Source organism: Canis lupus, chromosome 24 (genome assembly GCF_011100685.1).
Source record: "Canis lupus familiaris isolate Mischka breed German Shepherd chromosome 24, alternate assembly UU_Cfam_GSD_1.0, whole genome shotgun sequence".
NCBI classification, from domain to species: domain Eukaryota; kingdom Metazoa; phylum Chordata; class Mammalia; order Carnivora; family Canidae; genus Canis; species Canis lupus.
Window position 1 is genome coordinate 1,638,890 of NC_049245.1, and position 15,809 is coordinate 1,654,698.

Below are 15,809 nucleotides of genomic sequence, written 5' to 3' on the forward strand. Positions count from 1 at the left end.
AGGTTACCAGAAGGGGATACCTAGGATATGTAAGACAATAACCATGGATTTTAACATATGAAAGCACTTTTAAAAATTAAGTACTAAAAGCTTTAATATACATTAATTATCATAATACAAGCTCAATACATTTTTGCATTTAGCAAAAGTATTCCCTTATCTGCTCAGCAGGTGCTAGGAAATGGCTGTGGGAGCAGGACCTCTGCTTGGCTATATAGAGAGGAAAATCCAGATAAGACAGAGGACTGTGGCTGTCTGTTGGAGAATACAACTCAGCTCTGTGTCACCAAAAATCAAAATGAGCACAGCCAGGAGTTAGCTTTGGGAAAAAGGGAGTGAACAAGGGGCTAGCCTTGAAAAGGAAGACAAAGACCAAAAGAAAGGGCAAAAAGGCAAAATTAACATATTTTACTTTTTAAAGGTGTACCTTTTTGAGTAAGACAGAGAAGTAGATGATGGGTAAAGAAATTAAAATAGACCAAAAAATGACAACATAGTGGCAACTGGATTTCTCTGTCCTGAGCAAAATTACTTTTGTGCATGTAGTTTGGCTCAGAACACCCATTGGTATGCATTTTTATTTTATACAAGATATATAGAAGACAGTATTGAAGATGATTTGCTTTATATAATGTTCAAACTACTTCCTGAGGTGTCCTGGCAAAGGAATTTTAAAAACTGGTTCCTTTCCCTGTGCTTAAGACCATAGCCTCCCACAATTGACATCACATCATTCTCCCAACCTTTCAGAAGTGTGTTTTTTTTTTTTTTTTCTGTTGTTGTTCTTTATGACAGGGCCCCTTTTGATGCATGTCTCCCAGATCTTGTCCCTCCATTAATCTGAATCCCAACTACTCAAGATGGCATGATTAATCCCTCATTCCCTCAACCAACATTTATAGGATTCTTGGAGGCAAGTTTCACCATGAAATTTAACCTCAGTATTGAAAGGAGTAATGACAATAAAGACACTCCCAGGAAACCCACGTTTCTACCACCATTCAGCCACTGAGTGACAATCTTAGGAACTCTAGGGCTTCAGGGGAACTCATGTCATCTATTGAGTCTCATGATCCCCGTTCAGAATGTTGTTTCTCTGGGGAAGCACACCAAGGGACTCCTAGCTTCCTGGGTGGAACACCCTGAATTGGTTTAAGGCTATAGTTCCCATCTTGTTTCCCTGAGCAAGGCTCTGTTCTTTCACACCAGTCTTTCCTTAGATGTTATGTAAACATGCAGCACTAAGCAACCTGCCTTTTATGACTGTATGGAGGAGGGGACAAGGTGAGTATGAGCTTAATACCACCTGATTGTTTATGAGTTCTTTATTGGTCAGCAGTTGGCCTCCAGTGAGCAGGAAGGTATCTGATTCACTTGGGCCTTGACCACATCTAGCACAGCCTTGGAAATCTCAGCTGTGGACATTTGGGATTGAGAAGACTGATTATGTGTAGGCCCATGTGGAATTTGCTTTGGTGTGATATTCTTAAGGCTCCGGCCAAAACTTTGTTCACTTGGATGCAGTAAAAATTACTGAATCAATAAAGCTATTTTGTGTGGAGTTTATAATTTGATTGATCATTTCACCCAGTTCTCCTTGTTGATTGAGTCTCTTACCCAGTGTTTATATGATCTGTGCTCACTCAGGCCCAAGAAACAAAGCAGATGTTGGTGATCTCAGGGTTCACTGGTGTGTCTATGATCTGCATAAATGGAGGGAGGTGGGAAGAAGGCACTGCACAAGGAGGCCTCATCACCATTCCTAAGGCCACTCTTGCAAACCAGTACAGTCCATTTAGTAGAACTATGGAGGTCATACTAGATCAATCCTGGCCCAAGGTGTCAGATTCAGTGAAAGCTTTAGAGTCTCTATTTTTAAAATGCATTTTTTTGGTAACTTTTCTAGCTTCAAGAGAAGTCCAATGTGCAGTTGGTTAACTTGATGCAGAAAGGTGTGTTATTCTAACCTCACCCAAATGCCTTGAACACATGTCTTCCTTTTTCATTCCTGAATCAGGCATGTGATCCACACCTCAATTCTCTTGTAGGGAATCCATGACTTTGCAACCACCCATGACATAATCTTGTACCAATTCCACAGCTGCCTTTGATCTTGGCATGACTGAGGGTTGGTGTGAGCAAAATGTTGGGGGCATGGCTGGTCCCTATATTCCTTTTGTTTCTCTTTGAAGATGTTGGCCTGATAGTAACTCCCACTCTAAGATGCAAATTGGAAATATAAAACAAAGAGTACAATTATTTCACTCACACATCAAAAAGGTAAAAAAATATTCCAAACTTAGTCATAAATACTGAGCACTTTTCATACCTTTTGTTATCATTATTAGTGCATTAAAAAAAAACTGCTCAAATGTCAAAACGTCTTAACAATTATTTTAGAAACAACAATAAAGGAGTACCTTCCTAACAAGGGGAAAATGTTCTGTCATAGAACAGCCAAGAATGTAAATAAGGGTTTATTACACATTATGGCAATTGTGTGAGTTATTGGGCTAGATGCTGGTGGGTGCCCAAATAAGGGGGATGTTGAGATAAAATTTGAATCAATTGGTTGAAAATTGCCTTTCTTACTCAAAAAGATTCTGTAATGTTGAATAAAAACACCATGACACTGAAAGTCTTGATATCATTTTGCAAAATCTCTGCTTAAATCACATAAGTTTGTATGATTTTAAAACAACCATCAAAACATACGACATTGGATTCACTTCACTCATTTTCCTTACAAGTAATTTCTTCTACAGTTTTCAACTCTAATTATACAACAGTATCCCTGAACCTTACAAACCAAAGTTCCTTGCCACATATTTTTTTCCTCTGTTGTTACTTTCAACAGTTTGGAGATTGCTTTGAGGTAAAATAAAAAATCTAAACCTTGTCATTGGTGTTTTGTTTTTCCTTGGGGGAAACGCCGTTGGCATGGCTCAGTCCTGACAGGGTAATGAAAGTCATTCTAATTTTTATTTAAGAAAAAGCAATTTTCATAAATGGTGTACCACTAATAGATCGTGATCATCTATAAACCCCATAGCAAATTACTCTTAATCCAGTTTGCTGTGTTGCCTTACCTGAGGGAAATAATACCCACCCTTCCTCTGGGCCGGCATACTGTTCACAGAGACTTCTTCAATATATATTAATCCCATCATTTATCTTTGTCAACTGAGAACAAAAATAATTTGCAGAAGAGTAAACAGAAGCACACAGAAGAAGGGAGCTCGGCATTATTAAACGGCAGAAAGCAGGTGCTCACAAAGCCAAACTTATTTTTATTGCAAAACTTGAGTAATTCTCCTTCTGCATCTGTGCATAGTAAATACGAGCAAGGGAAAAATTTAATATTTTAGAGGAAACTGAAATCACTTCAGCTGAGAAATGAGGGCAGGCACTGGTGCTGTGGCTTGCTTTTTTAAAATCAATCTGAAAATAGGAGATTAATGGCCTCCAAAGGGCAGAAAAGAGAACAGAAGAGATTAGAGTCATGGGAGATTTTCATTTGATTTAAAAAATGCAAAATAATAAAATACACTTTTGATATTCACTTGACCAGATCAGGGAGTTGACTTGCATCTTCATATCAAGCACTGATGCTTTTCATATATATATGAAACTAGAACTAATATTCATTAAAAACGAATAATAATATTAAAATGTGCTAGTATTAAATTCAATAGTAACAACCAAGTCTTTTGGGAACCTGTGCCATTTACCCCCACTTTACAGGTGAGGACACCAGGGACTGGAAAGGTTTAAAAACACACCCAAGCTCACAAAGGAATTTAAGTGGTTGAGCTCGAATTCTAGACCTAGTCACCTTCTTCTAACCACTCTGCTAGTTCACTATTAAGTCCAGGGTGATTTTCAGATAGAGATTTAAGGGTTGCAAAATCCGTGCTCTTCCTATGGCTATGTGGTGGCTCATATAGAAAAGCATGAAACAAAATAAATGCCCTGGTTGTTTCAAAAACCCCAAGGACCCAGAAGAGTGCTATAACCCAGTAGATCTTGGAGAAATGTTCTTTTACTGCCCTCCCCCTCCAATCCTTCACCATTCCCTTCCGTTTCTTGTCTGGACTGTGGTTTATGCCTCATAGTTTGTTTCTCATATCTGCAATGTTCTCTACTGAGAGTGACTCCCAGCTGATCTCTAAGACATTTCAACTAAGAGATGATATAGCAGCAAGTAATGAAGAGCTTGTACCTTTTCCAACAACACCTTAGCCATTGGAAATGAAACAATAGATCAATAATGCTTATTAGCAGAAACAGAACATAGCATGTGTAACAAAAATGAGCAGAGAGCACTAAACTGGTAGTTAAAATGGGGGGTCATATGTTAAAGCCAAATGAGACTGAACTGGAAGACTATTTCAGTTACCCTCTGCAGAGCCAGGGTTGCGTGATGGTGACTCAGACACACTGCTGTTTGGTAATATATTTGTTCACTAATTCATTCCGTTAACAACAGCGTATTGAGGGCCCAAGTGTGGGGGCAGCAACCAAGTGAAATAAAACAAATCATTTCAAGGGACTTGGAGTTTGTTTTGTTCCATATCTAATTAACACAAACCACTTAGACCAAACATAAAATTTATGTGCACACAAACAACTGGTCTACCTCTTTTGTCAATCAAATTAGAGTGGCAAATTAATAGATTTTGGCATTATGATAACTGCATCAAGCACTGAGTAACATCAGTAGCAAAGAGCAGAAGTAGACTTTTCCTGAGTTGCCAGTCTTTGTAAGAAAAATGGCACTTGAAGCTGTAATTGGAAGGACCTAAGCAAATAATATAACCAATCTTTATGGGAAAAGGGTTTTTCATTTGGAATTGTCAAATTTGGCAACATAAATTATATTATGACCCACTTGTTTAAATATCTGTACCATCAGGTCACTTCCATCAGGGTATTATGTTTATCTGTCATATGTAATTCAGAATATCCCATGGAGAAGTGTAGGACAGATTGATGAAGGATCCTTGAGGGGCCTATCTTCCTGAAGAGTGGGATATGCATGCTATTGAAATGAGAATGTAGATCAATGTTAGGAAATACTGTGCTAGGAATTAAGACATAAATAGATTTTCTTACACAACCCTGGCTTGACTATCTGTGGGAGAGTACTCACATTCCTCCAAGGAGTCTGAGTACCCCAGTTTGATGGTCACTTCTGTACAGTGCATGGCACCATTGCTCTAGGGTTTGTGCTTTAGAAAACCAATATTTTCCATTGATGTGTTTGGTCCTCAGGGCAAGGAGTATGGAAAGAAAAAGAAAGCAGACGTGAATGGGAAGATGAGAAATGCCACAGATGAATTTAAACTGTTGTACTGATGATTGTCCATGTGTGAATGTGATATTTGAAGTAGTGATTTCTAAGAATGTGGTGGAGCTGTGCCAAGGTGTGATGATAACCAGCAGCATCTCCACACTGCATAACAGAGGCTCCTGATGATGATGATGTGATGACAAATTGGCTGTGGCATATGGCCATTGCCTGGAGTTCTTGCAATTCTGTTACCAGGGTTGGCTAAACACACAGTGCAGGCCCTCTAATTATAAGTGTCTTTCTGAATGATTCACCCAGGCTCATCTTTGGAACCATGTAGTCACCTCCATCAGTCTAAATTCTGATATATGTTCATTATATAAGAAGAGCTATTGGTTTTGAACGCCTTCTCTGTCTGGTTCTTCCAAGTTCTCAGAAATAACTCATGGATCTTTTAACAGCCCTTTATGGTAGTTCTCATTGCTTCCATTATGCAGGTGAGGAAATTGCTGCACAGGGGTTAATTAGCTCACCCAAGATCATACAGCGAGTAACTGGATAAGAGCTTAAGTCCAGACCTGTCTCATGACAGTGAACCACAGGAGTTGCCTTGTGCAGAATAGCATACCTACTAACATGATTATATAAGAAACTTTTAGAGACTGTGTTAAGTTCAAATCATAATTCGTCTTGATGCCTCAACCAGACAAACTTATAATTGTTACTTTGGTTTAACAAATGTCATGTGGGTTCTATTAAGAATCACATTTTTAATGCTTTCATTTATTTTTTAAGTTTCAATTCATCTTCCCAAGAAGTATTTCTCAGCATCTATTGGGTTCCAGATTTTGTTCTAGGCATGAGGGATCCAGCTGGAACAAAGCAGACAGGAAATCTTGTCATTGGCACAGACATTTTAATGGGGTGTTATTTATACTAGAAATGAAGTTTATTGGATAAAGATACATGACTTCACCTGGTTCCAATTAGGGTCAAAATACCATAAAATATATAGGGTTGGCTTTAGAATTTCATTATACATCTAAACAGAGAAAGAAAGATTTGATATTAGGGAAAGAGACCCGTGTGGATGGATTGCTTCTGGACAAATGATACATATTGCTTGAGGCTGGAATATTCCCAAACTATAAACTTTTGGTATTATACCTTTGTAGAACACCTATTTTCCTCAATATGGAAATTTCAAAGATGATTTAAAATTACAGTAAATATTCAGCCATAAAAATATTAGTTATAATATTATACAGATCTACCTACCACATATATTCTATAATTAACATTTTGATAGACTTGTTTGCTGTATCACATATCTGTTCCTCCACCAATCCATCATGTTTTTTGTGTGCATTCAAACTAATTTGCAAACACCCTTAAACACTTCAGCATGTATGTCATGCATATGGAGTCTATCTGTTCACAATTCTCTTTCCTCTCTTCCTCACATTTTTCCTCCTCTCCTTTCTCTTCCTCTTCTTCCTCCTCCTTCTTCTTTGAGGTAAAATTTACATAGAATAAAAAAAACAAATCCTAAGTGGATCACTTGTTGAATTCTGACAAATACATACACCTGAAAACACATGTATTTGTTTCAGCCCATCCCAAACCTGGCATAAATGAAATCATGAAAATCCAGGGAATTGGTTTATCAAGCCTTCCCACCCCCTCAATCGGAGACCAGTTTCTCTGTCATATCTCCATCTTTCATACTTATTTTCTTTTTAAAAAATATTTTATTTATTTATTCATGAGAGACAGAGAGAGAGAGAGAGAGAGAGAGAGAGACAGAGACAGAGAAACAGGCAGAGGGAGAAGCAGGCTCCATGCAAGAAGCCCAATGTGGGACTCAAAGCCGGGAATCTGGGATCACACCCTGAGCCAAAGGCAGACCCTCAACTGCTGAGCCACACAGGCGTCCCTTTCATACTTATTTTCAACTAGGTTAGTATCCAACCCTACTGGTTTGATACTAACTCATTATGAGGTTATTAACTGAGATACGTCCTGGCTAATTAGATTTGTAAGGGGAATGTCTGGGGATTGTAGTTTAAAGGAGATACTTAAGACCCACACAACTAAAAGTATAAAGCAATAATGGTGGAATGGTTGACGTTGATAACCAAAATTTTTGACAAAAGCCTTACCAAAATCCCTCTCACGTATTATGACAACAACCACTAGTGTTTGGCTATCTTAACTTCCTGGCTTTGTTTCACTTTAGGAAGATGATATTTGTTACACACTGGGCATGGAATGGTTTGTTGAACTATACATCTGTGTTGGAGGAAACCCCCAAGTCTCCTGATGAGATTCTTCATTAACATGAACGTAACAATTTTACTTCTCTGAAAATTTATTTCAATCTGAAATCAGATCAGAGTGACGCTATTCATGAAGTTATGGTATAGACAAATTGCTATGAAGTGTGCTTTGGTGGAAGGCAGGCCATCACGGAACCCACTTCAGGAAGAATTGGTGGTTGAGGCTGTATCATATTGGTGGTTGAGCCCTTAGGTCAGTGTGATTCCCATGAAGCAAGTAGGTTTGCAGTAAAATGACTACTTTTGTTTAGTGTTTTGATTCCCCAAATGGAAAGGTTAGAGTGTTTCAGACTGCCTAGGAGTTACTGGGTGGTTGAAGTGGGGTAGACATGGAACCAGATAGCAGATTTCTATACACCTGTTTCATCCAAGTGAGGAATGAAGCTGGGAAACCCAAAGGCATGTCATCTGAGTTCCAGTCCCCATTTTGCCACTATTCAGCTCTGTGATTCTAAGTCACTCTTGGGACTCAAGTTTCTTATAAAATAAATTGATGTAATTTCAAATTTACAAATGTTTCAAGAATAATGCAAAGAATTCTCATATACCCTTTAGTCAAGTTCACTAGTAGTTCATATTTGGTTCCATTTACATTATCTATCAATCTATCCATCCATCCATCCATCCATCATCTATATATCTATCTACCCATATATCTATTTAAATATGCATACATTTTTCTAATTCACTTGAGAGTAGGTTACAGACATCATTTCCTTTTATCTCTAAATACTATAAGATATATTTTCCAAGAACAAGGGCATTCTCTTACATAATCATAATATAATGATTAAAATTAAGGTATCAAATATTTATACAACACTGCTATCTACCCCACAGTCCACATTCAAATTTCATCAGCTGTTCTAAATCCTTTAAGACCTCTGTGTGTGTGCGTGTGTACATGAACATGTGTGTCTATTTATTCACCACTCCAGAATCCAATGCAAGATCATACATTGCATGCAGTTGTCATGTCTCTTGAATCTTTTAAAATCTGGAATGTTTTTTCAGTCTTATCTTTGTCTTTCATGATCTTGTCATTTTTGAATTCCAGGCAACTTGTTTTGTAAAATGTTGCTCAGTTTGGGTTTGTCTGATATTTCCTCATGAGGAAATTAGTTATGCATATTTTAACAGGTGTATCCCAGAAATGACGTCTTGTTCTTGGTGCGTCATGTCAGGAGGCGCATGATGCCATTTGTTTCATCAGTTAGCTCTGATCACTGGCTTACCATGGTGTCTCCCCTGCCAAGTACTATTTTTCCCTTTGTAAGGTATATATTTTTGGGGGAGATACTTTGAGATCATGTGAATATTCTGCTCCTCAAATTTTTACTCACTACTTTTATCAGCTTTGGCAATTTTTGATTGTTTGTCTCTTTTTTCCTCAGTTTCCCTCTTTGCCATCTACTTGTCTTCTAGGTCACTCACTCGTTCTTCCACCTCGTTAACCCTCGTCGTTAGGACTTCTAGTTTGGATTGCATCTCATTCAATTGATTTTTAATTTCTGCCTGATTAGCTCTAAATTCTGCAGTCATGAAGTCTCTTGAGTCCTTTATGCTTTTTTCTAGAGCCACCAGTAGCTGTATAATAGTGCTTCTGAATTGGCTTTCTGACATTGAATTGTAATCCAGATTTTGTAACTCTGTGGGAGAGAGGACTGTTTCTGATTCTTTCTTTTGAGGTGAGGTTTTCCTTCTAGTCATTTTGCTCAGTGCAGAGTGGCCAAAAGCAAGTTGTATTGGGAAAAAGAGAAAAAGAGAGGAGAGAAAGAAGGAAAGAAAAGAGAAAGAGAAAAAAAAGGGAAGAAAAAAAACGAAAGAAAAAAAAAGAAGAAAAAGAGAAAGAAAAAGAAAGGAGAAAAAAAGGGGGTGGGGGAAGGAAACAAATCAAAAAGCAAAACAAAACAAAACAAAACAAAAAAAAAAAAAAAAAAAAAGAACCACGGGGGAGTATCTTCTGATTCTGTGTACTTTAAGTCCCTTGGCTTCTCCTGGAAGTTGTCAGTCTAGCTGGTGTTCTGGGGGAGGGGCCTGTTGTGCTGATTTTCAGGTGTTAGCAGTTGGGGGAGCTGCTGTGCCCCTGCCTGGTGCAGGGCTCAGTGGGGGTTGTTTACCCCGTGAGGCCGCAGGAGGAACAGCCCCAGTGGCGGGGCAGCTCTGGAAACCTGGATTCAGCCCCCGCAGGAACTCCGGAGCTCTCCGTCTGCAGGGCCTGGAGGCTCCGGGGCGGGGCCGCTGATGTGCTCAGCTGGGGCAGGAGCGTCCTTGCGGTCCTGGGCCCTCCCGGCCTCTGCCTGTCCCGGGGGAGGCGGGATCCTGGGCTGTGTCCCGGCGCCCTGTGCTCCGGAGCCTGCGCTGGTGGATTCGCGCTCCCGGGCCGCAGCCCCCTCCGCGGAGCCGCCGCCCGAGCCCCTCCGAGCTGCTCCTGGAACCGCGCAGCCCCCTCCGCACGGAGCCTCCTCCTCTGCCCGAGCCCCTCCGAGCTGCTCCGGGTCCCGCCGTGCGCGCTGCAGCCCTTAGGGAGCTCGGCGCACTCTCCTGGGCGCGCAGTTGCTGTTACTGTCCCCGGGAGCCCGAGGGCATCCCCGCCCCCCTGGGTCCTGCTCCAACTCCCCGCGAGCCCCTTTCCGCCCGGGAAGGTCGGTGCAGCTCCTGCTTCTCCGGGACGGGGCTCTCCTGTCCTGGGGACACTCGCCCCGGCCTCAGCCCGGCTCCTCGCGGGGCCCCTCCCCCTCGGAGGCCTTTGTTTCTTTATTTCTTTTTTCCGTCTTCCTACCTTGATAGAAGCGCGAACTCTTCTCACTGTAGCATTCCAGCTGGTCTCTCTTTAAATCTCAGGCCGAATTGATAGATTTTCAGGATGATTTGAAGGTTTTCTAGGTAATTTGGTGGAGACAGGTGATTTGGGGACCCTACTCTTCCGCCGTCTTGCTCCTCCCCCTCCCCGGCTTTGGCAATTTTTGCCTGAATTAGGTGTTACTAAGATGGTTGCTAAATGCTGGTTATGGTTGTCTAAATCCATCATTCTTAATGCATTTATTAACTGCTTTTCTATTGTAAAGAAGAATTCTCTTCTTCCTCAATTAAAAAAAAATTATTCATTCATTTAATTATACCAGCACAAGAGTGTAGATTCTTATTTTATTCGAAGTTACACTTCGTAGCTGCCAGTATTAATTTTGATAGTCAAGTGTTATGATATTTGGCCAGGGGGAACCCCCTCATACAAATTCCTGTGTGCTTTTGGCATGTGTTATGGACTGAACTGTGTCCTCTCAAAATTTATACAGTGAAGCTCTAAGCCCCATTGTGACTCTGTTTGGACACAAGAAGGCCTTTAAGGGAATAAAGTTAAGTGAACTTATGAGAGTGGAGTCTTAGTCTAGAAGGACTGGTGGCCTTATAAGAGGAAGGGGAGACTCCACAGCATGCTGTCTCTTTCTCTCCATGCAAACATAGAGAAAAAGCCATGTGAGAGTGTACCCAAGAAGGTGGTCATCTGCAACTCAAGGAAAAAGACCTTACTGGAAATCAACTCTGTTGGTGCCCTCATCTTGGACTTACCAGAGTCCAGAACCATGGGAAAATAAAATCCTATTCTTTTAGCTGCACAGTCTGTGGTAATTTCTTATGGTGTCCAGAGCAGACTAACACAGCATGCCCCCCATCATTCTTTGAGTACTTCTTTACCTTCTAGCTCATATTTCAGGCTCATTTTGACCTTTCTTCACCCAATCATTCCTCTGAAGATTCTGGATTCCTTTTAGTAGAAAATGATGGTTATATCTGAGATCTGGGTGCTAGGTATGTCTAATACTATGGGAAAACCATTGCTCTAAGGCCTTCCCAGTGAACAGAGATAGGGCACATCTATGCTCTTTCAAATGAAGATCTCCTCACACATGCTTAAATCTTCTCAACTTTAGTTTCTTGCAGTGATGTATGAGGTTCTGAGTCTTCAGTTGGTTCTGCTAATTTCTCACTTATCATATCATAAAGAGTTCAACCCTTATGTTCAGCGTGTGTGGAAATCTCTCAACACATACACACTATACATTTAAATACACACTCAATTTTGTCTGACACAATTACACAAATCCAGTTGGAGAGGCAGTAGGGAATTTATTTATTTACTTTTTATTTTTTTAAAGATTTTATTTATTATTTATTCATGATAGAGAGAGAGAGAGAGAGAGAGAGAGAGACGGGCAGAAGGAGAAGCAGGCTCCATGCAGGGAGCCCAACGTGGGACTCGATCCCGGGACTCCAGGATTGCACCCTGGGCTGAAGGCAGGTGCCAAAACGCTGAGCCACCCAGGGATCCCCTATTTATTTACTTTTTAGTCAAACATTCCCTCTACATTTGAAAATCCAAATATCATACACTAGCAGGAGGCATTGTCAGATGCTGACAGATTTAAATGTTGTTGAAATAGGTGAAAAAAATAGAGAAGGATCTTATGAGAATAGGAGCACAGGAAAGTCCAATCTGGGAGTGGAAAAGAAAGGAAGTTATAAAATGCTCAAGTTGTCCACATTGTCAGGTTTGGCTTAGAAAGGGATAACTTGCAGGGTATGGCTTTGTCTGGAGGAGAAGATACCACATACAGCGAGGACCTCTAGGAACTTGACTTGACAGCTACTGGGATCAGACATCTTCAACTGTGGGAGCACACCTGAAGTTACCTGCTCACTTCCAGCCAAGAGTATCAGGGGACAATTACCTCAGGACTGATAATAACAGAAACAAAGGATTGGTGACTTAGTTTTATCACTTCTCTATTGAAGAGAAGGGTAGGGCCCTTGGAAAACTGTGGTGCCTGCTCCCAAAACCATGCATATGAAAATGCACAGACGTACGCAGCCTTTTTGGGGGAAGGGGTGGAAGCAGCAGAGGGAGAAGGAGAGAGAGAATCTCAAGCAGACTCCAAGCTCAGTATGGAACCTGACGTGGTGCTCAGTCTCAACCCTGAGATTAAGACTTGAGCTGAAATCAAGAGTCAGATGGTTAACCGATTGAGTCACCCAGGTGCCCCCATACACAGCTTTTCTATCTGCTATGTTTGAATGTGATCACCACTCTCACCAATACCATGCAAAGGTACATAAATTTGTTCTCAAAATGTCCAGATCCAAGAATCCAGAAACCATTGTGAACAACACCCGTATTTTAATGAGGTTTATATTTTTGTTAACAATGTTCTAGTTGGTTTGAATTGAGACTACCAGCTCATTACAGGCTTTATTCTTCACCTCCAAGATTTTGCTTAGAAGTCCCCCATTCCTTATCACCTGTACCCTGTCATTCCTGAACTTGGTCCCGGCTTTTCTATAACAACCCCTGTGGTGATGGTTAGTGGGGCTGCATGCAACAGATCACTCTTACCCGATTTTGCTCAAATCAAGTCTACTATAGGATAAATATTTTTTCCTGAATACACATGGAACTGTTGTTTGTTTTTCTCTGGAAGCCCATTGTACAAAAAATAAAATTCTGCCTTGCATCTCAACCTCTGAGTCAGTTCCTAGTGTCTCCCATATCTTCTGACACTGGGAGTCCAGAAAAATATCAAGGTGTATCTTGGGCCCTGGCATGTGGCACATGGCCAGGCTGAGATGTGGGGAGTTGTGGGCCTGACCTGGGAATTTAGGACCATGCTGGGGCAGAACACAGGAGACTTTGGCTCTGAGACTGATCTCAAGCCTTTGTTCATTCCCAAGACACCCAGAATGGAATTTCACCCACATGTTTCCCATACTTCTCATCCCCATACCTGCACGTGGGGGTTGGGTGGACATAATATAACTAGACTTATATTTGTTTTTGTGTTCATTATGATAAATTCTCCCCTTTTCTCTGGCCCAGAGAAGTGGGTGGACATCTTCTACCTTTGCTACCATGAGGATCTTCAAAGATCTGCTCCAACTATTCCTCTGGCTCTTGCCTGTGTCAGCTTACACAAGCTGACCTGGGCCCCATTCTCTAACCCAACCTGTACCAAACAAAAGCACTCTCCTCAAAAATTAGCAGTTGTGATAGAGGGACTGACCAATGATCTACAACTTTGTCTACATAATGGAATTATCTCTAACCTTCTGAAAAATGTAAATGGTTCCAGCCCCAAAGATTCTGCCTCAATTTGTTGGGTATGGGCCTTTAGGCATTTTCCCCATTGGATATTGTTTTCATATTTTGTCTTTTAATTAAGAAATATTCCAAACATATAGAGATACATGGTTAATATATAACATGTATGCATCAACCTACCACCTAGATTTAGTGACATAATCATCTGCTGTAGACTAGGGAAAGAAGAAAGGAAGAAAAGAGGGAGAGAAGAAAAGGGAAGGCAGGTGAAAATTTTAAAGATAGAAAAGGAAATAACATATCTTAGTAACCAACGTGGGTCAGGTTCTAGGATCTGTGCTTTCTCTTCTCTGCCTCATTGAATTCTCATACAAGATGGGAGCAGGTGAAGAAATTACTTCTTGGTTTCCCAAAGTCATCCAGCTACTAGGATGCCCCTGATTTGATCCCTACCTGTTCTGGCTCCAAGCTGCCCATGGTTTTTCTAGCACTCATTCCAAAAAGAAGAGGAAGTGGAAGAGGAAGCCAGGAACTGGTAGACAGAAGTCTGTGCTCTTGGTGAAGGGACAACAGACCAAACATATCCTGTAGGGTCTGGCTGCCCCCACACCCCCAGCTCACAGAGGACCTTGAGCTACTGAAGGAAGGATGGATGAAACTGGTATCATCACAGCTGAGCTTTCAGACAGGAGAAAATTCAAGGGATGATCAGAAATATCCAATAATGTTTGTTTTAGATGGGGTTTTAGGCAGCATTTAGGCAGTTTTATTTTATTTTTATTTTTAAAGATTTTATTTATTTATTCATGAGAGACACACAGAGAGAGGGAGAGAGGCAGAGACACAGGCAAAGGGAGACGCAGGCTCCATGTAGGGAGCCAGACGTGGGACTGGATCCTGGGTCTCCAGGATTGCACCCTGGCCTGAAGGCAGCGCTAAACCGCTGAGCCATCCAGGCTATCCTAGGCAGTTTGTTTTTAAGAGGGTCTTATATCTGCTTTGAAATTGGTCAGGGGGTCAAATCTCCACTTCAGCTGCAGTTAAATGACCCCACTGCCCTCCAGTATGGGTGACTGGGACCACTGGCAGAATTTTTATCTCTTACACTTTGAGAAAGCAACAAGATTAGCCAAGAAGGAAAATAAATATAATAAAATGCTTAGTGAACATCCACTGGAATCTGCAAATGAGTTACAATGAAAAGGCAGGGAATGAATGTCCCTTCTTGGTGGTTTTGGGTACTAGAAATGACCTGCTGGAGAACACTCATATGCATGGACATCCCAGAACATTCCCTGTCGCATGAACAAAGTACAAAGATGCAGAACCATTCATGTGGAAATGATTACAGGTCAGGTCATCCCTGAGTTTGGTCACTCACTGTGCTGGCACGGGGGCGGGGGGGGGGGCGGTGGAATGCCTTGGGATATCCATGCCCTCCACCACCAACCTCTTCCCCATTTCTTCTCTCTTTCACTCCTTCTTTCCTCTGGGCATGAGCTTATTTCATCAAATGACAAATTGCTAACAATGTTCCATAGAAAATCATTGTTCTCATTTTACACTAAATTCGATCAAGCAGTTGAAGCTCAAAAACGTGATGCTCATTGAAAAGAGCAAGCTGTAGGGGCACCTGGGTGGCTCAGCCAGTTAAGCATCTGACTTCAGCTCAGGTCATGATCTCAGGGTCCTGGGATCAAACCCCAGGTTTCATTCCCCACTCAGCAGGGAGTCTGTTTGTCCTTTTGCCCTTCCTCCTGCTCTCTCTCTTTCAAATAAATAAATATAATCTTAAAAAAAAATAAAAGAAAAAAGCAAGCTGTAAAAGGATGCAAACACAGGAATACCATTTATGGAATTAAAAATACATGAGAAGGGCTTTCAGGTGCTGGCAGCGTTCATTTTCATGACCTAGTAGTGTCTATATGAGGGTGCTCCTTTTGTGAAGGTACATGCAAGTGTATACTTGGAAAGGGCACTTTTCCACATCTGCATTATACTTTCAGAAGGTTATAGTACATTATATGAATAAATACACTAACCAACGCTATGTATCATCGATGGACATGTGTGTGTGTGGTTA

At 41.1% G+C, this 15,809-nt stretch overlaps 1 long non-coding RNA gene across 1 annotated transcript in view; it reads right to left on the reverse strand.

Moving 5' to 3' along the window:
• Nucleotides 1-6,079: 6,079 nt before the first annotated feature.
• Nucleotides 6,080-15,809, reverse strand: part of LOC111092195 — a 32,999-nt gene continuing 23,269 nt past the window's right edge. The window contains exon 3 of the long non-coding RNA XR_005377341.1: nt 6,080-6,165. This is a non-coding gene — a long non-coding RNA (uncharacterized LOC111092195). The remainder of the gene's footprint in view (nt 6,166-15,809) is intronic.